This window comes from Anopheles stephensi, chromosome 3 (assembly GCF_013141755.1).
Source record: "Anopheles stephensi strain Indian chromosome 3, UCI_ANSTEP_V1.0, whole genome shotgun sequence".
Taxonomy (NCBI): Eukaryota; Metazoa; Arthropoda; class Insecta; order Diptera; family Culicidae; genus Anopheles; species Anopheles stephensi.
In genome coordinates, this window is record NC_050203.1 from 85,678,203 (window position 1) to 85,702,025 (window position 23,823).

The 23,823-nt window shown below is 45.5% G+C and overlaps 1 protein-coding gene across 1 annotated transcript in view; it reads left to right on the forward strand.

The window, feature by feature from the left end:
• The window catches only part of LOC118513956, a 50,962-nt gene that overhangs the window by 16,735 nt on the left and 10,404 nt on the right, over window positions 1-23,823 (forward strand). The window contains exon 2 of the mRNA XM_036060353.1: window positions 5,295-5,349. The gene's annotated coding sequence lies outside the window, so the exon portion shown is untranslated. The remainder of the gene's footprint in view (window positions 1-5,294; window positions 5,350-23,823) is intronic.

The following is a 23,823-nucleotide window of genomic DNA, read 5'->3' on the forward strand; positions in this document are numbered from 1 at the left end:
CTTAGGACTCGCTGTCGATGGTCACTGGTTTCGCGCGAGCATGGCTGCGCATTGCATCGAAGCGCGGTGCTTCCTCTTTCATCGTTACACAGGACAACCGGGCTGGGGTGTGCCTTTCTTATCTGACTTCTGGACTGTTTGCCGTGCAACTACTTCAAACAGAGACGTCCACACACACACACACACGGCATCATCCGACCGGACGGAGCTGGAAACTATAAATTTTAACTGTTATGTCCATGGTAGTTGAGCGAGTATGGGCGAGTTCGCGAGGGTTTTTTTTGACTTGCTCTCTCTTACACACATCGAAACTTTGGTGTGAGACTGGTGGAGGGATTCTGCATTTTTGCTCTTTTAATTTAGAACGCCATTTTGAACGGTTTGACCAGTCTCCGGTGCTGGTGGAGGAGCCGCAGTCCCGTGGCGCGCGACTCGTGAAAGATTTATAAGGTCTTAAAAGTTTCATAATTTATGACTAACGTCGACAGCTGCATCGTGCCGAGCACACATGAGTAAAAGGAGGCGAAGTAGTTGGGGCGAGATTATTTCGCCGACTGATCCTTAAAGGCTCACATAATTAGTTTTACAATGGAGCTAAGGAGCAGTCGTTTGGGCGGTGAATGGATCCTTCATTATGTATGCATTCCTGTATGCTCTTTTTGTAATGGGTGATGATAGTTAGGGAAGAATGCTTCGTTTTTTGGGATTAAAAATCGGGGTTTAATTTGATGCTTCCGCTACGTAGAAGGCTTCCCGGGTTGAGAGATAGTTCTAAATAAGAGTTGTTTTACAATACAGTAATTGTAAAGTTCTTTCACAATTCCCTCCTGACTTGAAGAAAACTTCTTCTTACGATGACCGGAGTTCACAGTGGGCTAGGCTCAGAATAGTAAGAGAGAGTTCCAGTTCGGAAGTCAAAAAATTAGTATTAACCCAAGGTACAACGGAAGCGATGGAGATATCCTCAAAGTTCACCAAAGTTCATCAAGTCTACATCTGTTTGAGCTTTTGATAAAGATTCCGCTTTTCACACAATGTCCACCATTGGACCATGGTGAAGCAGTTGCAAGAAGTTGTTCCCGGTTGCACTGGTTCCCACTAAAGTTCAACTTCAAAACGCTCTTCTATACTCACTCGAAACAAGAGCGCAAGGATCAACTTCACGTGTTGTACAGCGTTACACGGTCGTTTTTCAAGCTCGATTAAGACCACACCAAAGAACCACTACAGTTGAAGCGTTAAGACACCACAGAACGGGCAAACAAAAAGCTCAAAAGAAAAACTTCTGATGCGGCTGCAAAAAACGGGGAACTTCAACTTGCCGGAAGTTGTTGAACAGCTTTCCACGAAAAGAGTGCAAGAATGCACTCCTTAAGCAGGAGTGAAACCATTCAGGAAGAAGCAGGACAAGACAAGATACGGTATGTTGAACAAAGTGTCAAAAACAGAGCTGCCGCTCTCCTGGACGTACGTTTTTCGATTTCCGCAACGGAAACACTTTCGACGAGGTGTCGAAGATCCCCAGGGAGTTCTCCAACACTACGTTTTGGGCAAATGGTCGTTTCGAGACACCTTGCCTTTGACGAACGCGCAAGAAAGGTTGAATCCGGTTCGTCCGGGGCACATTGGCTTGTTGTCACTTTCACTGTTCACGCAATGGATTGCATTGGATTTGGGCAAACACCACGGTGTTATTGTTCTGCAGACATTTGAAAATACATAAAAGGATTGGCAAAAGGGCCACACTGCAGCTGTCCACCAAACCAGGTCCCGATCTAGTGGCCATGGGAAAAGAAATCGAACCAACCGCCGTTATCGATCACCATCCAGAACATGGCGCTGCTGCTGGAGCATAATTTCCATACAATGGTCTCAACCCGCAACTGCACCGGGCTCAGGTTTCCCTGAACCACAGGTGTGGAATCACATTTACCGGACATTGAACTCTCTCACACACACACACACACTGGTCTGTGTTAAAATATTCGTCCTGGTGGTCCATAAAACCAATTACTTCATTTTTCTTTGCACCATGCGGACCAGGCGGATCGTAATGGAGCGTGTGGCGTCGTAATGGAGCCCACCGTAGTGTAGTGGAGGCTACAAACAGAATTCCTTTCCTGTACGTCTGGCGCATGGGTTGGGTGAGCTGGGGAGCCATGTTGAAATTCTTGTTGCGCCCTTGCATTATCTGGCCGTTAATTGCATTCCTGTCCGAGCTCAGGTCCGTCCCGGGTCGCCGTACGTCAAATGGGGAGGCCAAAAGGGATAGCATTGGACTTGGTAGTGTCCTCGCGACCTGTCCGTGTGTGTGTGAAAGGTTTTTGGGGCTTTTGAAGTGGGCAAATGTCAAAAAGCACATTTAAAAGCATTTTTTTCCGTGCAGGAAACGATAGCATGTTTCTTATCACATAGCTCATCCAAACACTTCACAAAGAGAAATAGGTTTGGCTGTTGCTTTCCGTGTGCCAGACGAGTGGCTTCTTTTATGAGCAAATTTATTGCCATCCATAAATTCCACCGAACCAAGCCAAAGCCAATTTTACTACTCTTTGTCTAGACGAGCGTTGGAGTTTGTGTCTAGTCAATGTGCCCAAACATTCAGGCGAGAGGGAGAAGCTTTTGTTGGGACAATTTTGTATTTAAATTATTATTTAGACGATTCTTTTGCTGGTACATCGAGCAAAAAGGAGTCCTAACATCTTCCAAATATTCTAGACGGAAGGTAATTGCTCAATTGTCATATCGGGACAGGAGAAGAAGAGCGTGATTTACATGACAATCGGATTCGTTCCTGCTCTCGCGTGGGTTTTATTCCTTAAAACCCCAAACACTAGCTAACACGTTTCTTCAGCCAAACGCTTTCTTTGTGTTGTGGCTTGAAATGAGGCTCGAAGATGTCTGTTTTGCTCCCCCCAAAAAAAGACGAAAGAAACGAAATGTAAAAAGCTCTTTTTTCCATTTCCATCCGCTTAACAAAACAGTAGCACCGGCATGACACGGGCCACATTCATTCCCACAGCAGTGCTGTCAAACGGAATGAAGCACAGCAGACGAAGGCATCGATGGGAGCAAATTACATACGGCCAACCGCAACCGTGAATCTGTCGTCCCGGACCTCCCTGAGCCGTTCCTGTACCGATTCCGAACGATTCTACACAAGTGTGCGTTTGTGGGTCTCGCATTCCACGCAACCACAATCACCGAGATTCTTCGCGTCATGATGGATTTTAGGCTTCCGGGCTCCGAGGGACCGAGAATTTTTGGGCACAGCTGAGATGAGCCCAAAAACCCAGCACCAGTTTGACCAGTTTTGCTTTGTCTTTTCCATTCCAAGGTAGCGGAAAAAGAAGAAGTCCTCGGTGAAGGATTTTTTTTTGTCGTTGCGAAAACCGGATCCTGAAGACGGTGGTCCGTGGTAAAATTGCACAAAACTTTGCCCAACGCACACACGCATGGTCGCAAGGCAAAGAATCGTTTTCCTGGAACTCGAGGCAGGAGTTCTGAAAGAGTCGTGGCGAATCGTTCCGAACCGTCTCATATTCTCCAGGGAATCATTTTCGGCCAGTAAAAGGAAAAAGAGGAACAGAGCTACAGACATAGGAAAGGATGCATTTTGAAACATTACGACCGTAAGCAATCGTGATAGTTTTGTATTTCTCGACGGGAAAGGCAATTCCATCCGACTCGGAAATGGTCGGACATTTTTACGATGGAAAGTTGATACTGCCACCCGGTTCCAGCTGGTGTGCAATGGTGCCCATTTGGCAAATTTTCGGGGCACAAATATGCTCATCATGATAAGCTTTCCACCAAATGGGTTTTTTGGGTTTGAAGAGACCCGTCGCAGAGATTCAAGGACGCTTATGGCAATGAGATGCCATGTGTTGCGTATCGGCCATTTTGAACGAATGTCCTGAATTTTCAAATTAGATGACCTCTAATGGAAGTATTGGGAGGACACTTCTGAAATAAATGTGTTCTTTAAGTGAAAACTATCCGGAGATCACTCTTCTCAATTCAAGAATTCTTCAAGTTGAAACTGATGTACTCTAACGATTCTAAAAGCTTGAGGGCATACCTGTCTCAAATTTGTACTTCTGAAGTTAACAGCAATTCGTACGCTTTTGTTTCTGCCTATCTCATTTGTAACACTCTCAAGTAAACTCCAACAGCGTCATCGTAAACAAATCCTTCCCAGTCGGAGGCCTTCCCGTGTCACAGAGGAATCACCGTTCAAGATGATCTTCCAAAGATAGTTCCCAACATCTTTCTTTATTCAAATGAACTTCCACGGCGCAAGATGAGGCCGCTGAAGTCGGCTAGCGTTGCGTTCCGGTTGGGTTCAAGAGGGCAAAAGAAATCATTGACTCGGAGCAGGTTCTTGGGCGACCAGATCTCGGTCGTTCGTCGGTTTCGCAATTTGCAGTTCTTTTCCGTCTGCTTTGCATAACGCCCTGCCCCCATCCCGGGATCCTCGTTTGGTCATTTCGCTGTCTTTTTGTTTGCTGTTGCGCCTTTCCATCTTTTATGAGTACGACGAAATGGCGGCAGGCAGGCACGAAAGAATGGCACGGTTTTTTTGCGTTCCCGGCGGGCGTCGAGGCGACAAATCCACCCGGAGGTTCGATTTTTCACACCCTCCCATCCCATTCGTTTCTGGACTCGACCGGGACACCTCGGGTGCAGGCATTTTTGCTTGCGCCTCACAGTTTCTTCGTTCCCGTCCCGTTCGTTGATAGTAATCTTCACCGTCCCGGCGATAACTTTGGAGGCTTTTGTGTTCCGCAACGCAACCGTGCGCTGGAAGCAGAAGCTGGTGTTAATATTTTATGTTTTGCTTCGTGCGCTTTTGTCTCTTGCCTGTGCGGGAGCCTGAAGGGTCTAGAACGCATAAATATAACTTACACGAAGAAAAATCCTGGAAGCGTCTGTGTTGTTGCGTGTACGAACGTACGCGCTTTACGTTTTAAAGAGGAACTTGGCTTTTTGTAACAGATTGTTCGGCTTTCGATTCAAAATATTAAAGAAACTTTGATTTTCCGAATAATATCGCTTGAATAGATAACTCTCAGCTCTATCAGATGATATCATAATAGAAGCTCACTTCTTCTCATAATTTCCTCCACGGCCTCGATACTGATTATTTCAAATCATCTGAGTCAATTGTGATATCATCTGATTTTTTTATGAGATATCTCTAAAATCTGCTAACATGACTTGGATACAGATCTGCTCTTCTAAACGACACAATTTGGTCTAAAAATCACTTTTTCTTCTCTTCTTCACTCCAGGTTGTTGGAAACGAATCGATACACCACTGCCGCAAACACTCCTGACAGTCAAAAGGTACGAATAATTATGCTTAATGGTTTTAATATATTGCCTATGTCAACGCAACCCCAACCGGGCACGTCTGTCGACAGTACCGAGTTAGCAAAGCATCAGCCGACAGACGCTCGGGGAATCGATTGACCGGAACCGGAATAATAACCGCCACCATTAGTGTTCTGTCCGCTGAAGCTTCGACGATGAACCCACTCGACCAAGCTAATTTAAATGATAAATAACGATCATCAATTGATTTACACAGCAGCCGACAACAGGCGAGGCTCGCGCGAGCTTTTGTTGATTACACACGGAGCGAAATTACACCGTAAGTCAATTGGAAGTAATTGAAAACACTCACTTTAGCTGCGCATTCAGATAGACACGCGCATCGAAGGAGCGGGAAAATGGCGCCTCGAGCCTAGGCGAGATCATCCCCACCGTTTTGGGCGTGATCCGATGTGTGTGCAATGTGCTAAAATGTTGATTTTTCGCGGTTGGTCAAACAAACAGCAGCAGCCTCGGGCCGGCGAACATGACACCAGGCTCTCGCACACCCGATATAGCTCCGGTATTAATTATGCTAATGGAATTGCATCCTCTACTGCTACATTGCATCGGACGCTATAAATACATTGATTATTGTAGCGCTGAAAATGTTTGCATAAATTTCCCCGGGACTCCAGCTGGATTCTCCGCCCGAACATGGTTCTTCACTTCACGCACGTGGAACGTGCTCTTAATTGAAATCGAATCAATCGTCATCGTGGTGGAATCCTTCCGGTGTGTCCTAGGTAGGTGTGATGTGGTTTGCTTTTAATGTGATTGCAATGCGCCGTTCAGAGGGGGGACGACATGTGGCCTCTCAGGTGTCGACAGCACGTACTAAAAGACGGGGCGGAAAAAAGAAATAGCCTGTGGACCGCACTGCAGTATGCCGGTTCGATTGATGTGATCTTTCAAATCACTCACCGCCATTACGGTGTCTAGCAGGAATGCAGCTTTGTTTTCTGGATTTTGCTCGAACCGGAACCGACAACGGCATTGGAGGCCTTGTCAAATTGTGATGTGTCCCTCACAGTGTCACATAATAAACCTCAAATGTAGTCACTCGTGTGTGGTTTGGTAGTGGGTAAATTACTGTGGCAAGAAAAAACGAGTGACAGGTCTCCCCAAAAATAAACGTGTGCTACGCGTGACTGACCGTGAAGACAAAAACATTTGCCACTTGCACTTGAAGTTTTTATGTACGAAAAACCCTCCTTATGTTTCAACAAAAAAAAGGGAAACCGGGTAATTGTTGCAATTAGATGTTTGTTTTACCAACTTCTCGGATCCATGTCTCTATCAACCACAGCACACACGTGAAAACATCTTCCAGCAGGGGATGTTGCTGACGTTCGTCACCGTTTCTTATTTCCAGCCCAAATTGTTGCTTTAGTGGAGGACTTCGCGGTTACGCACGAGGTACCTTTTTCGCCCGGGCTGTACACTGCGCAAATCAACACGACCAGCGAGGCGTTAATCGACCGTCATCACGTGTGCAGCGGCCCAGGTTTGAGAGTCGCGGGTTTTTGTTTGACGCGTTTTGCGATCGTCTTTCACCCTCGGCTGTGGAGTGGTTGCTAATTTGCAGCATTTAAACCAGCGGACGTATCACATCTCTGGCACACTTTTTGTCTTCGTGTTTTTGCATGCGCTGCAATGAGCGTGAAGTGTGATAAGCTGAAGAGATCAACGTCAGTGCAGCGATTTGGTAAACAAGCGGCTTTGGTTCGAGTTGGGGAGATCGCAAATGAAAGTGTCATATGATTCCACAAACTATAATTATTTTAATTTTCTTTAGACGCGAGAGGGTGAAGCAAAATTGTTTAGTGGAATATCACAATAGCTGATGAAGCAGTCACGACAAAGATCTAAGAAGTATCTCTAATTGAACCTACCGCTGCTCTTGGGTCCTTGTGTTGTTATCAGAATTGATTGACAGAAGATGGATTCCGAAATTCGAAACTTTTAGGGTCGAATGTTCAAAGCGATGTAGTTTGAAGAAGCATCAAACCTTGAGAGTAGGTAATAGCTTCTTCAAAACCTTGAGCAGGTAGGCCCAGGACTAGGACTCCAACAGAGCTCATTGAATCGTGTAGATTTACCTAACTCTAGTCGGCCATATGCTGATGATCCTTTTTTTCCAGGAACTCCCACCTGATGAAGAGTTTAATCTAGCCTTTTAAAAACAAAAAAACCCTCAATCTTAAATGAAAAGTTTGCACTTATCGATTACCTTTGAATGGAACTCAAAATTGTACGCCCAAAACGGCCCCTTTCACATTCGGCTTTCGGCTGACGATCTCTAGTAAATCATTTGCTCGAACGCATCTGCCAAACGAGTGCCTCAGCTGCAACGCCAGATGCAATTGCAGTCCCCCAAAAAAAAAAAAAAACGGACATCCGCCCGAACCGATGGTCATGAACTATTGGCCGGTGTCGCCTGACACGTACGCTTTCTAAAACCAATGTACACCGAGATGACACCGAACGACAACCGTGGCAACCAATCGAGCGGATTGGGGACAGAGCTTGGCCCCGAGAAGCACGTTTCCCTACATGCAGCCGGCAAGATTGATGGACACGGTGAGCATTTATCACAATTTTCACAATTTTCATACGGTGGCAATGGCAAAATCTCCATGTCTCCGTGTGTGGCTCGGAGGCTTGTCTTTTCGGTCCGTACATCCACATCCAGGTCAGCCCCGAAGACAATGCCGCAAAGCTCTAAACGATATCCCACCGTGTGCGAGAAAGGGTTTTGAGCGAGGTTGGAGGCGCAAATTTACGATCGGTTAGATTCGAAGACGTTTCAATGGTTTTCCGATTTGCATTCTACTGTTCAGTTTTTTGTTTGATGTACGTTTCCTTGGGCTGGGACGGATGCTGGCGCTGTGATCGTTGGGGAGAGAAAATGAGCACACACATATGGAAATTATGCTCTAATGCATAATGATGAACATTAAGCGTGCGCTGGCCATCCAACCGTGATGGTGGGAATGGCCGTGCTGCTGGCGCTGATTACCATGAAAAGAATGAAAGAAAAGCAGAAGAACTTAATTTACAGAGTGTTCTCCTGTTACCTAAGCTATCACTGATTCCTCGGCGATTGCTGGAGACAAAGAGATGATCAAAACTGGCGTAAAAATTCATCAGGCAAATGTGTTTCCAGCGTCAACCCGTTTCCAGTCTCCGAGGTTCGTTTGGAGAATTTATTTTCCTTAATGCACCGTTGAGAACGACGGGAGTTGGTCGGTAATGCTGATTGATCCCATCGATTGATTGCAGTTCGTTTTCGCTGCGGCTAAACAAAAACCCGTGCCAACCGAAACGAAACAAAAAGCAGACCGAGAACCGGGATCTCGATGAAATGTTTACGCCAGGCGTCAAGTTTCAGCGCCTTCCGGTAGGCGAGCGTGCCCTGGCGTGGGAGTCGTGTAAACATATGCAAAAGGGCGTACAGTTCTCGGGTGCAGTGCAGTTCCGTTTGTTTAAACACGCGTACTACAACAAAAACAAAACCCTCGATTGTATCTCGATCGAAGCCGTGTTACGCGCTTGATGAATGTATTACTTTCGCGATGTAATCCGATCGGGGCGAAATATTTATCCAATAACCATTCCAACACACAACCGCCAGTGCGAAAGAGTTTAATTAAATCAAGCGTAATTCGAACATCGAACCGTTTTGCATTAAACGATTCATTTCAACAGTAAGTTGTGTGTTTCCGCTTGAAGTATTCGCACGGGAAGGAATAAAAGTAAAATGTGAGGGAACAATACCGTCAATAAGTAGATTAAAATTATTGCCCAGCACCGAGTTTCTGTCCCGTTTCAAACTCCAGGCTGCGTGGAATATCCGAGTGGCGTAATTAATGTCACGTTTGCCGGCTAGTATGTACAGGCGAGATGTGTCTTATTATGTTTTTATGTCCGTGCCCGTAAAATGGCACGTTTTTATGATCATTTTATTAACGATCGTGCCATTTCCGTCTTCACGCGGGGTGATAGTGTGGTGCGTTAATGTGCGTGTTAATAATGTTTCAATGCGTGTGTTGTGAGTGAGGATTCATTTTTCAACTATCAATTGTATGGTGTGTGGCAATGGCGTATGGAGAGATATTTTATATCATTATAAGGCATATAATAGTTTCAATGTAGCTATAAATTACTTTGTTAGTGGTCATATTTTGGATAAAGTCGATCCCAGGGGTAATATTGAATTGAGTCTCTTGTATTTGTACTTTACTCTTAACGCGACCTCTAGCGGAATCTCGCGATACTACTAGGATACTTAAGGTTAGAATAAGTACACCAACAACATAAATGTCACATTTTTTGCTTGCGTAAGTCTTTCAGTGAGTCTCACAATGCAGTTTATTGTGTCTAGTAAGCTCTTGGCATCTCAAAAAACATTATTCAGAGCTCCTGATGTTCCTAGCTCCCAAAGCGCCCTCTAGTGGAATCGCTATTACAGTAGCTAGAGATGGTCAAATTATTTTGCCAGAAGTATCCACCAGGGTAGGTCATATAAATAAATACAATTCTCTCTGGCCTAGTTTTGAGCATCCTTCACCACATGCAGACCATTACAAAACAGACAAATCTGAGAGCAGGCCATGTAGTTCAAGAAGGCTTACAGACACACTGACGCAATGGCCTCACAAAACACTGCACTGCCCTGGATGCTGATGACAATATATCGTGGATTTTTGGAGGATGAAAAAAAGGAAAACCTCTGAACTGAAAACTTCCAACGCGCTCTGGTTGACAGACGTATGCATGTTTTCGATGTCCCACTGGCCCCTGGGACAAAATTGAGTGTCATGTTTTAGCACGATGTAAAGCATAACGCTTTCACAGCGCTTCCCTCGCAGCAAAGCTCCCCTTCCTTCCCCTAACGCTGTGCGACAACAGACGCCGTTCAAATCGATTGAATGCACACCGATGATGGCAGACACCGATGATGAGAAAAGGCATCGTTTCATCATCACGACAATGCACGTATGATTCAATGAACCCTTCTCCACAACATGTGTGTGTCCATGGGGGGTTGGGGGGGGGGGGGGATTTTCACTCCCCCTCTCCCTTTCAGCCTTATCTAGCCACTGTCTGTATCCGGGTCAGAGGGCCACACACACAAACACCGGTATGGCGTACATGTGTGAGTTAGTTTGTGATTAATGCTCACTAATGCAGCATAATTCGCACATTTGCACGGTTCTGCGATGTGATGATGATGGTGCACCGGGAGCATGGGGACGCGCATAAAGACATCTCACCGTTGCATCGTGTGAAACGCACCGTTTCCATGCTGGTGAACAATGCACATGCCTGCATCCAGCTGCGGCAGTAGAGTAAAGCAATGACGTGTGCAGAGTGTGCTAAATTTCAGTAAGCAAAAGAAATTAAAACCGTAACAGCTGCTGGTTGGCTGAGTCTTAAGGGGGTTTTTTTTTATCTTCAACACTCTAACCTCCACAACCATCTGCTTTACATAGTTCTGGTTTGTATCTATCGGTCGGGCCGGAGTTCTTCCCCAAGCGAGTAATTGCGATCCAATTTTTGCTTTTGCTTCTCTGCTCATTTACGCGTGCGGGGCTTTGTTTTTTCCCCGTTGTCGAGTTCTAATGTTTCATATAATTCAGCTCGGGATTCAAGAAAGAAACGGGAATGAGTTTTTAAAAACCGGCGTTCTTCGTTTTATCTCCTGCCTTTTTTTTTGGCTTTGCTGCATCCAACGAGTAACGAGCATGATTATTCTCACGATCCGCACAGTGTGCTATTTTTGTATTTTATTGGATCCCCGGTACTCTTGGCCGTCGCTGATGCCTGCAGCCGTAATGGTTATGATCATCAGCTAGCGCGAGAAAGACCACATACTGCCAGCTTGTATGCAACGCAGTTTTCCTCCATCAATTCCAACATCCAGCAACATCCGCGTACTTTGGCGTATGGCATATTTCTGCTACTCAATTGATACTCGAAGTGAGGTTAGGTACAAGTTGAATCGTTTGCAGTACACCCTCGGCCGGTGGTTAAACGATTTTAAACTCGCCGCACAGAACGAGACTCATGTGAGTGAGGTAGTGGAAAAAGGCACACCGATCATACACATAAATTGCACACACATTGTAACAACAATGGGAAAATGCTTACGTTCGACCGGCTGCCTGGTGAAGGAATGAACCGAAACAATGGGTGCATTATGCTGCTGCACTTGCTTCCCAATCCGTCAAGTGAGCTCCTTCTTGCATAAAATCCATTACCACACTTGGGCCTTCTGTGCTTTCATATGTGTGTTTGTCCACGTCTGACCGAAGGATGTTCTCCCTTTTCATACCGCGTTTGGTGTTAGCAATTGCTAGTAACGCATTACGCGCATTGGGTCGCGAAAAACCTTCCACCCTTTCGCGGGTTGCATATCGAACGCTATAAGTTTTGCACAAAGTTTTTTTTTTCAAGTCGACGGAAGCGCTTTTCCATTCCATTGCTACAGTTGCTCTTGAAGTTTGCGAACAAAAAAAGGGCAAACGGTGGATGGATGGAAAGCGCTGAAAAGTGGTTGAGCACAGCAAAACATGGTTTATGGTTACCAAAAGCAGAACCTACAGAACCACGAAAAAAAAAACATAAACAACTTGCCACAGACTAGCTGCTATGTTCTGGCTGAGGTAGAGAGCCTTCTTGCTTGCTTGTTTGTCGATTGGAAACTGATCCTACTTTCGGGTTTACGGTGGTCGTATAAAACTGTGTTGGAGGTCACCGATGGAAGATAGGCAACCGAACGTTCTGTGTTTAGTTTGATACTCCAGTTGTTTTTTTTTTGTACACAACGGCAACATGTTGATACCTCAGTGAGTTCGAGGTTGAGCGTTCGACAGGGGGTTGAAGGTGAGCAATCGAATCGAAACTTTCGACAGTTGTAGACGAGGATGTTGCTTCAGGCAGTGTATATGGCAACTGTTGTCTGCATTATTTGAGTCCTCTAGCGAAAAATAAGGCTAACAAAGGCTTAGGCTATAAAGTGGTGTACTAATCATACTATGACACACAAATGATGATATAACGTACAACTTCATTGGCACTGCTAGAAGATCCGATAAAAAAATACTTCGTGAAAATTACGAGGTGCATCAAGTTCGTCTATTTGTCCTCAACAAGAATTTACTGATCAACATCACCTGGCATATTAAATCTGTTAGCCGGTGTAGAAGGAATCATATACTATTTTGATCAACATTCTTTAAGCTTTTTCTCCAACCCCAACAGGTGTTTCGGACTCCAGAATTGCACTAGAAACTGTGCCCAAGATTCTCGACATAACAGGTGTTATATGACGTATTTCATACGACTTTGAAGACAAACACAGAGGTCTAGTAGCAAAGCGTTTTGAAGGCAAATTCTGTAGAGCTTTGTTGAAGATACATTGGCAAAGCCTACCTTGAGCGTAAATACAGTCTATTCAGACTTAGTTCTCATGCTCATATGATGTCATTCCTAGGCAATGAAGATAGCCATGAAGTCTTGTTGAGCATAAGAAGTGTAGTTTTTTGCAGGTCCTTATCAGAGCATTGAGTTGGGTAATAGGTTCCAGCGATTTAGCAGAGGGAGTCATCTATAGAATGACGTTTTCCAACAGTTGGACCTCAAATTTGGAGTTAATATACCACTTGACTCCAGTTTTGTTGTAACGGTTTGTCGAGAGAAGTCATCCGCGATTCTTCTTAATAACTCTTCTCTTCCACCAACCGGGCATCGTAGAAGCTTCGATCATGGATTATAAACAGTAATTAGAGCTCCAAATCCAAATTGACCGTTCAAAGTCATGCTGCAATGACCCGAGAGTATGGCTTGCCTTTTGATATGCTTCTGAAATAAAACCATACCCGGAAAACGAGAGCTTCCTCTTCCTCTTGAATGAGGTGAGCACTGTCCCACTGCACCGAGATCGATTTATGGCCTGTCCATTTTAGTTTTTCACGCGTCTGCCAATTCAATCCGCACACAGAAACCTTTTATGGATCATTCTATCTAATTAAGCACGGCGTACCGGTGCTGTGGCCATTAAAAACGGAACAGTGGCTCGACTCGGCTCGTCTCGTCGTTGTTCAAGGCCGACACCTAAAAATACTTCACATTGCGGTATGGAACGTACGAGTGAGTAAGCATCGATGCTTGTTGGAAGGCATCGGCTTTTTCGGAGCTTCGGGAAAAACTTTTCCCTCGATTTTCCTCGACCGGGAAAGAGAAAAATAGCACCACAATCTGACCACCTGTTTCCTGGCTGCTTTGCTGCCGAGGCGCTTAGAAGCAAAAAAGAAGGCACAACTAATTAATTACCTCTCTCTTCTAATTACACGAGATTTTAGTCGGCCCGCCGGATTGTGGTTGCCGCATCGAGAGTAACCAACACAACACAGCACATACGGAAAAATGTAAGGTTGGCCCATTCCCCACTGGCGATGGATAAACAGGGGAATTAAAACTAAGCGTACCTTTCTTCTTCATTATCCGATGGGTTCGCGCCAGCCAGCGAGGGTTCTTGGGTTATGATTTTGCTCCGCATTATTACGCACAGTTTCGGGGCTGGTCGCAGAATTTGCCTTTGTTCTAGAGTAACTGAAAATTGTGAAGAAAAGAAAAGCAAAAGAAAAATCGACTGGATTAAAAGGAAAATCTTACCGGGGCACAGAGAGAGCTATGCGCTTTTTCGGACGGAAAGATAGGATGTTCAGAAGCGCTATTCAGTTTCGGCCAGGTGTATCTTTAGCTACCACAAAAGCTTTTACTGTTATTAGAGAGGCACCTCAACGTCGAGGTTGGGATTAGGCAGAGTAAAAGTTTTTTTTGCAGCAGCAGCAGCATTGTGGAGCGTTTTAGATAATTAATTTTTCTCTGGCGCGAAGTCAACCGTGTCCTATAATTATAGCATAACCCGTATTTGATCTAGTTTTGTTTGATGTAATAAAAGCTGTTTTTTGTGGCAATATTATTTTGCGTACGGTATCATCGATAAAAGGTACTCGGGAAATTCATTTCCCGCCCAGAAAACCTCCGTTTTCAACTGCAAGAAACCACAAAACTGCAAAGCCTACTGGCCTAGAATCGACGAAGCGGTGGCCTTCAACTTCTGGAGCACTCACCAAAAAGCCCACCGAATTCAATTCCGCTTCCCCAGCTCTCCAACACCAGCGGGTATAATCAAACGGATTTATTTCTCCTCTTCCTCGTCAGCACGAGCATCCCAATTTTCCGACTATTAACAAAAAAAAAACCCCTTAACGACGCCACACCTGACCGGGGGAACAGAAGAAGCCATAGTACTCTACCCTCTGCTCTGCCACGAATCGGTTGACGCAGTTAGCGTGGAAATTGGTACGCGGGAAGAAAAGTTTATGACGCTTTGCTGGAGGGAAAGTGTCCGAGCCGAGTCCGATTCGGTCGGGAGGCTTTTACTGGAATTTTTCCGCTCCCCAAGAGACGGACGCAGACTTCGGAAACAATGTTAATTTGCGGTGGCTGATCCAGTTAACAGAATTCCACCGTGGGTTGACCCTTCACCGTGAAAATCGTATTTTTGCAAGAATTCGCCAGATTCCTCGTTCACATTCCGCGGGTCTCCGAATGCGAAAGCCTACTGACGGCTGGTGGATGGGAATCGAAATTGGTAGGAATGCAGACGGAGCACACAGGTGCGTTTAAAGAAATTCCCCGAACCCGAACTTTCTCCCTTACTCAGGCTCGGTCTCGGACTGTCGTTCCCAGCGGGCCTCCCTGATTGAAGGCAATAAAATCCATCGAAAGATTTGTTAGCACACCGTTTGGTCAATCGTCCTACGTCTTCAATATTCCCTCAGAGGAGGGTTATGCCCTTCAATCCAACCTCTTACGACAAAAAAGATTTGCCCTGACCGGTCTCTGCCCGACTGGACGACCCTAAGATTACTCAATCATCAGTTATCCCTATCAATTTCCAGTATCAACACGTCCCGCCACGATTAAAATCGATCGTACGTGACCATTTTTATAGGGGTTTCACGGAAATCACGTGTGGAAGAAAACGACCTTAGGTAATAATATTTTTTGGGAGGAAAAACTCTATCGATGTCACCTCCCTTTGGGATCACTCTGCGCTATCCACTTGTTACGTCAAACACGTCTATTCGGTGAACCTTTCGCTTTCGTTTCAAAACCTCGACCCCTCGAACAACATACTTAATGCTTCGGCTCGGCTCTTGGACATTACCATTTCCGATCGTCCGCTTCCGATAAGCGAGAGTGAGCCTATCGGAGCGTCTAGGCTTTTCTGTTAAATAATTTTGTAATCATGCCCAAAATGCCACACACCCGAAACTCCCTTTTGTCCCAATCTTCTGGTGAAGATGAGTGAGAAGTGAATATGCATAAAGCCTCGGTTTTTTTCTATTTCATCTATTTCTTGTGACGGAAGATCCGATTCCAATCGGAAACAGCAGTGGAAGCACACAAAAAAAACCCGTCGAGGATTATTCAATTTTCACACACAGCCAACTCTCCCCTATTTTTCCCGAGGGAGAAGCAAAAACAGGTTTTTTATTTTCTTTCGGGTGTGGAATTTTTGGAGGTACCCAAAAAGTGTCTGCTATCGGGTTTTGGCCGGTTACGATAGAAATATTTATACCGTGCACCAAACCGTGCACGAACCTCCGATCGAAAACCCGTTGACGATGATGTAAGGGATTGGAGTATGAGTGGGCCAACTCGTGCTAGGGAACGGTGGTTGGTGTTGGCGCTTCCGGATACATACATAGATTAGAGGGCTTACGTAAATCGAATGCTTTTGCTTCCGTTTGCCAATTTGGATGGCAGGAATGTGCGTTTGCAAATTGGGAACCAATACTAAATACAGCTTTGCTCTAAAGCACTATTTATAGCACCGGTTTATAGCAGCGCAGGAGTATATGTACTTCGGTAAACTGACAACGCACCGAAATAGGCCATTTTCCGCTAGAATAACGCAATTTTCCAGTACAATGATTTTATCGGAGCTCAGCTTTTGAGGCAACTGTGAACTATTTCAAACTAATTTAAACACATGAATATTGAGGATTGAGAAAGAAACTTTTGCTATTCTGTTGACAATCTTTAATGGAGGCTCAGAGGATATCCCTGAATTCGTAATAATCAGGAAATTTAATAGGTAAATCTAGAAAATCAGGTTCCAAGATCAATATTCTTTAGACTTAAAAGAAGTTGAAACTTCGTTGAGAGCCTCCCAGCTTATGAGTAGTTTTATCATGAGTTTCGGACACATTGAAGGATTTTCAGTCAGTCAGAGACCTTTTCACATCAGTAACCTATACCTTTATTAAAGTGTCCCATTATTTTCTAGATAAAGTACCTTGCATCTATTTTTCTCTTGGACATATCGATGTTCTTGAGGATATTAATGCCGAAAATTGACAAGCGCTTGTGAGACTAATGGAACGAAAATAGTACATCCTCCTTTAAAACTCCACCAATATAAAAGAATTGATTTTCCTCCAGCAAAGTTTAAAAATGAATATTTAAACCTCATGAATTGTCTGATAATGTAGTTCTAGGCTCGGTATAAGAAACTCTTCACCGTGTAAACATAAACTCGGTGCAACACAAACAAAGCTATTAAAACTTCCCCCACACAGAGGATGGAACAATCAATTAGAAAACAAACCCGGTAAGGGTTGGTTGAACCGAAAACCTCCGGCCATTAAATTATTCACCACCGATACCGAATGTCGAGCCTTTCGAAACAAGCCCACTTCGCAGCAAATATTAGCATACGCAGTGAATGCCGCATACGTGTAGCACACTTGCGCAAACAAGGTGACGTTCTTATCGGTCATCGGTCCGCAATCTCACCGTACGGAAGTGTGGAAAACTTTGGCCCTGGTGTGTGAGAACAATTCTGCTCGGTACATCCTGTGACTCGTACGACAGGGAACGTCCCCAGGAGTTCATTAATGGACCGAAGTCATAATCTCCGAACCAAGCTCCGAACCCGGGCACTGATTCTACACCGGTGTTATCCAATTGGTGCATTAATTTACGATATTTACCCAAGGACCTTAGGACGAAGGGAAGGTTATTACACATTCCAGTTCATGCTTTCCCTGGACCGTTCCTAGGAAGCAGTACCGAATGACACAACCACTAACGCTCGGCTGGTCATTTGTTGGGAGTGAAGCAAGCGTTCTCCCAAGCACCACGCATTACGCTTTCATGTGGCACTCATTACCCGATGATAGTACGAACCTTCTTCGGTGGTGGTGGCCTTAGAACGGGCCCGGTCTAGATAGGGCGTCACGACGGTTGCACACTTCCTGGTTTAATATCTTGTGGCACAGTGTAGTCGTAGTTTCCAGTCTGCTGCTGATGCCACCGGCTAAGGGTTTTCCTCGGTCAGTGGATTTTCGGTAAAGCTCATTCGACCGGAATTGGCTACATTCCTTCTTCATGGTTGCTTTCGCTTAATGGCGAAGGGAGTGTAGATCCGAATTGAAAGATTCACCGTGCCGTGGTGTCTCCCGTGTCTTGCACGGGAGCAACTTTTATCATTAGCCAAGACAAACAAGCGTGTCATGCTGCCGACACCGTAGATGCCCTTTGAGCTTCGGTGTGAGCGGTTAAGCCCGTCTTTGCATAGCTTTACGTCGTATCGTAACACCAAGAATACTTTCACGGCGAGGGTTGACTTTAGTGCCCGATTACGATGACAGCTGACAGCAGTGTGTAATTGCATTAGAAACGGTGGTACACGATGAGCTTTAGGGAATGAGAGAAGAGAGCTAGCTCAGTAACTGAGAAGTGAAATTCTGAAGCAATCTAAACTAACCTCAAGCAGTCTGTATTTTTAAGCAATATTCCATAAATTGACTTTATGAAGTACTGCCGCTCTAAAACAATCTCCACTGAGCCTGGTGGTCATCCAAGCTTATAAAACATTCCCAAGCCTCAAGCACCAGAAAGCTTCATACAACACAACGTCACACAGCAAGGGCTAATAACGATAATAAACGTAAATCCTGCCACCGGCCATACGTTGCTCGTTTTCCTGCCCGAAAATGCTGCTTTCCATAAACATTTCCGACAGCTCTTCTTACACATCGATGCTTCCCGGTGCTGGTTTCCCCCTGGACAAGCCAATCGGGTTGGATGGTTGACATTTTCCCTGGCCGGATGTGAAGGGTAATAGCCATAAAAATACTGACAAGAAAAAGTCTAACCAAACAGTGTGTCGGAATTCACCCTCACATACAGCGTTTCACTCGACCACACTGCAACCTCGAGTGCAGCACCCCGCAAATGCAGCAGCACACAAGACACACTTCATAAAGCAAACAAACCACCCTACTATTGCTGGGAGCGCTGGGGTTGGGTCTTTTAGGTGAAATTATTCATGAGCATAAATTTCCATGATATGTGATAACTGCATGATGGTGTGGGGTGGGCTGGATAACTCGGTCATGCTGTGGAAAATGGTCGGTTCAGCATAAAACGCGCCGGAGAGTTTGCCCACTACAATAAAGCAAAATAGAACCTTCTCACAGCGACGTTGTGGAGGGGAAAAGTATACTTTCTTTCCTCGGTCACAGTAAACCACACCTTATCTGACCCGAGGGACCGGTGAGTCGAGGGAGAGAAGCGAGTGTTGGGGGTGGGCAATGCTTGACCTGCTTCCGGTATCGGATCGTCCAAGGGCAGCATCACGCACCGCATGCACGCACCAGGGCCGGCAAGCGTAATAACCGCCGAGGGAACCTCAGTTGGCTGTGGCTCGTTCGGCAAAATGCTTTATTATATGCTAATTTATCGGAACTCCCACCCTAGGAGTTTCGAGTTTTTTATAACGCACAGACACACACACACACACACACGGACCGGAGCTAGAAGTCGGTCAGGTCAGCACCAGACACACCGGTACTATGCCGGCTGGAGCTAAGAAAAGTGCAGCCTACTACCCCTGTTTTCGGTCCCCGGAAATAGACGCTGTCTGACAAGGTTGCACCCTACCAGAGCTCACCGGGGTTCGCCGTTCTGGAAGTGGCGTTCGTTGCATTGTTTGCTATTTATTGCTCCGGTTTCTGTCCGGGCTCCCTCTCCCGGGAGCACTTGGGAACTGTGTCAACTGTGTGTTGTTTTTGCGGTCGACTTGCATGTCGACAGAGTGCAGCCGAGGTACTACTAGGTAGCCTCGAATATAGAACGTCGGATCCCAACGGTTTGTCTCCGCCGGAAATCGGGGTAAATTAGAACCACAAAATATGTCAGCTTCACGTTTACGAGTTTGAAGTTCCCGGTCCGGGTTTGGAAACCGGCGTCTGTCGGGCGAAAATGGAGCTCCAACTCACCGGTATCGTTGTGATAAGGAGATGGACATGGCTGGTCAGAGCCTTGACATGATTTATGCGATGTGGCTCTTTTTTTTTTGTTTTGGGTGTGCATACTGGACAGTCGTTGGAGCAAGTCATGGTCCAGTATAGCTCCGTGGATGGAAATACGCGAGGGAGCTGGGCAGACATCAATCAATGCTAATGTGATACAAGAATTATTCACGAACGAAGTATCTTTTCCATTAGCGTCCATTATCGGGAATCGCTTTGGGATGTATCGGCTGCCCGAGCCGGCGATAGCGAGTGTGTATGCGAACCCGAAAATGGACGGTAGCTATTCTTGTGCAGCATACTTCGATGCCATGACGATGTTGGTTGATGAGTGATTAGAAGCTTAGCCACCGTGAATCGATATCCACCAGACAGTTGGCTGCAACAGCCGGATTTAGAAAGTAGCTGGTCATCTAGACCAAAAATAGAAATTGTATGAACATTCGGAAAATGGAATTGGCATGTTTCGATTAACGCATATCCGATTTGCTTACTAAATTTTTCTAGATGACGCTTTGGAATTTGTTAGGAATGTTACTTCCTGCAAGATTCTATCCCAACACAACTTCCACAAAATTGCACCATTACTACAGATTTTGTTCAAAGCTACTTCAATGCTGACAGACAAAGACCATACCTCAGACCATGATCTAGAACTCACCTGAGACTCAGAGTATTCGGTTGACGTGGAAGTTCAGGAGGTAGTAGAGGAGTTCTGGTATATTCGCACGATCGTTACTTCGTGAAGAATCGTGACTACTAAGAGCTCCACAAACTTTAACTATCAAGATGACTCCACCAAAAATGATACATCAGGTTCTGATAGACTCCTGAGCTGCTAGGGATCATCTTTGACTATGATGTGTGCATGTGGATCAGATTTCTGTTGACGATGGTCAAATCGGGTTGTCAAGTACGGCGTACCAACATGGCCAAGATAAAGAAGACTATTTATCAGGATTCCATAATCAAATGCAACAGCCATCTCATTCCAGTGCACGCCTTGTGCATATGCAATTCATTTCAATTGCCTTTTGTTTCTAGCACGTGCCTGTGATGGCCAATTATACGACGTCAAACAACGATCCGCCAAACCATAACTGGTGTTGTTTGCCAAGTGGCCATAATTTTTCATTCTTCTCGCCGGTTTCGTAAATCTGAACGTACAAAAAGCGAACCTTTTTCTCCGAATAGAACACACACCGTTTGTTGAATCACCCGGTATGTACAACAAACCCAACTTGTCCCCGCAGTGCTTTTGTGTCTTGTAAGTGAGACGAAGTCGGGTGTTCCAGTCCGTTCACCTCCTGCTGCTCAACTTCCAACCCGGTGAGGCCCTGTTGGAGAGGATAAAGTGTGCTAATTACATTTCAGTACACCGAGCCTTATCGTGAGGTGTCCTCGCACTGAAGGCGCTACCGGGGGAGAGAAGTTTCGTGCTTCTTCTTTTCCGCTTTCTTCCCAGTCGAGATGGGAGGAGATACGCTGAAATTAACTGCATTAAACTTCAACTACGCTGGAGCGCATAAATTTAATTACACTTCTATTACAGTTTGTTTGCGCTCGCGACTGTTTGCCCTGTTTTAATCCTCCCGACGAAACCGGGCGTTCCATCGATGTTCGATCTTATCCCAGCAAGTGTCACGCTGTTCCTACGCGCCAGATAAGACTTTGGCAACTCCGCTGGCTGCTTCAAGGAGTCAGGCGAATGGATTCGTTCGGTGTTTCGCAAGGTGTTCAGAAGGCAACAGAAGACGACGATGAGAAGAAAACTACGTGACAGCATGTACGGTGCTGCAACGCCACCGAGCCGAGCTTATTGCCTTATTGCGGTGACATGAAAGTGGTCCAACGTAATTGCGTCCCCGTGGTTTCCCCAAGGTAACCATATTTTATCGTTATTAATTTTGGGCCCTCCCCACGCCCAAAGCCTGTAGCCCTCGGGCGGTATTGGTCGTTGTCAGTTCGTTTCCTACTTCTTCTCTCGTTTTGTGGTTGTAAAATTAAATCGATGTCTTGTGATTCGATGTACGCCAGTCAGTTGCGTATGCATATGGTTGATTTTTGGGGCGTTGATTTCTCCATTTTCGATTTGAATGTGGATTCACTTCGTTTCACACGGTGCGGTAAGATTCGGTGTGGTACAGCGCTTACAACTTGAAGTGTGTTTAAACATCAATCAAACTCCGGGCGAAATCTTCTCGCCCGAGGAACAAAACCTTAAATGTCACGAACAAGGAGTGCCTGCGCTGAAAGAAAAGCACCAGCAGCAAAAATTCGCGACGATGATTTGCAAGTCTTCGGTCGCATTGAAGCGTTCGAAAAGTTGCTCTTTGCTGGTGGCTCTGGTTCCGCACGACAGCTTTCTTTCCCGAACGGTCCCCAAAATGTGTTGCTGCCATTCCGATAGGGCTTCTTCCTGGTTGGTTTGGTGACGATGGTGACTGTAGCCAAGCGAAGTTGCCCTTTTTGTGCCAGGCCAATCTTCAAACAGTCCTTCGCCACTTTACGTAACGGCCACAAGAAGAAGCGACAACATGAGTTTGCACTCGAGGTGTGACTTAAGTTTCCGAAACACCAAGAAGCCTAACGCCTAAACTTTATCTACCCGTGGGGGGGTTTTACGGTGAAGTCGGCGCATCTTCGTTACATACTCAGTTAGATTTTGGTAATGATGCTTTGAAGTGCGGTACCGGGTGGACCATCTCGTCCGGAAAATGATTTTAATTTGTAAACTCCGACATCCCACGTAGTTTTCTTCGCTTCCACAACTTCAACGAGCATTGCATCTTAATAAACCTATTTGAAGGCGCGAATGTTGCACACGACTATCGCTTTCCTGCTCCTACGGGAGAGTGGACTAACTCAAGTCGTCAGGGTGCGCTCCAGAGGTACCCTCTTGGTCGGTGGAAGAAAATGGCGCAGAAAGTGAATAGAACGTTAGCGTACGTGACTAATAGACGACACTTCAAAAATTGCATCGTACCCACTCGAGGATGCTGCGCTGTCGGAGTTAAATTCGTACGTGGCAACTTCATCCCGGAATGTGCATACCAGGCAGCTCGGTACAGTACAGTGACGGAAGAGCCACTTCGGTTGCGAATGTGAAGAGCACACAACTACTAAATGCAATCGATCGGATGAAGCACGCCGACCGAAACCGAGAGCAGAACATGCAGAAGCTTATAATCCGCGCTGTCATCGGCATTTATGGCGTGTGATGTGATTTTTGCTACACCGTGCATATGGACGCCAGGATTTAAAATATTGCCGCTTGATGGATCGGCGGTATCATTCAAAACCCGCGTTACGTGCAGATATACATCAGTGAGATTTAGTGCTGTGTGTGTGTGTGTGTGTGTTTTTAAATCTCCCCATAATCCAGCACTCAATCCTATTATGCGTTTGTGTTGCGGTTTTGCATACCACCAGGCGCTATCGAGCATTATTTTTTCTCCCTCCGATTTTTCTCTTCCGTTCGTACCCAATTAGCTATTTTGGGATTCGATAGATGGATCAGTTTTTTAATATGTCCTTTCCAGAACTAATTGGTCATGCATGTGTGCCTGTGCGTATAATTTATACAACAAAAAACTCTGCTAAATTTATGAAACAGTTGGGTTAAGCGTAGCGTTAATTGAAATATCGCGTGGAAAGTATTTTTTCCATTAGAATGTCCCGGTGTTAAAAGTTTTCTTTAACGAGATTTAAAATTTAGATTCATCAATAAAAACAAACGCCATAACCTTATCAGTTGATTGCACAATTTCTATGGAAAAGTTTCCCATTGATGTTATCCGCTCCCGATAGACGTCGAGAATGAACAAAAAGCGCATCTGATCGACAAAAAAATGGCGCCCCCAAACAGGAACACGTGAGAAAAGTGCACACCTTCACGGGGGTTTGTGTCATGCCGAATGCCACACATTCTGTCGTCTGCACCGTTCGTCTGCCATTCGTAATTGAATTGCATTTTCACTTTGAACTGGTGAAGCGTAGACAAACCGAGACTAGACTAGACCGGACACCGGCCAAATGCAGCTTC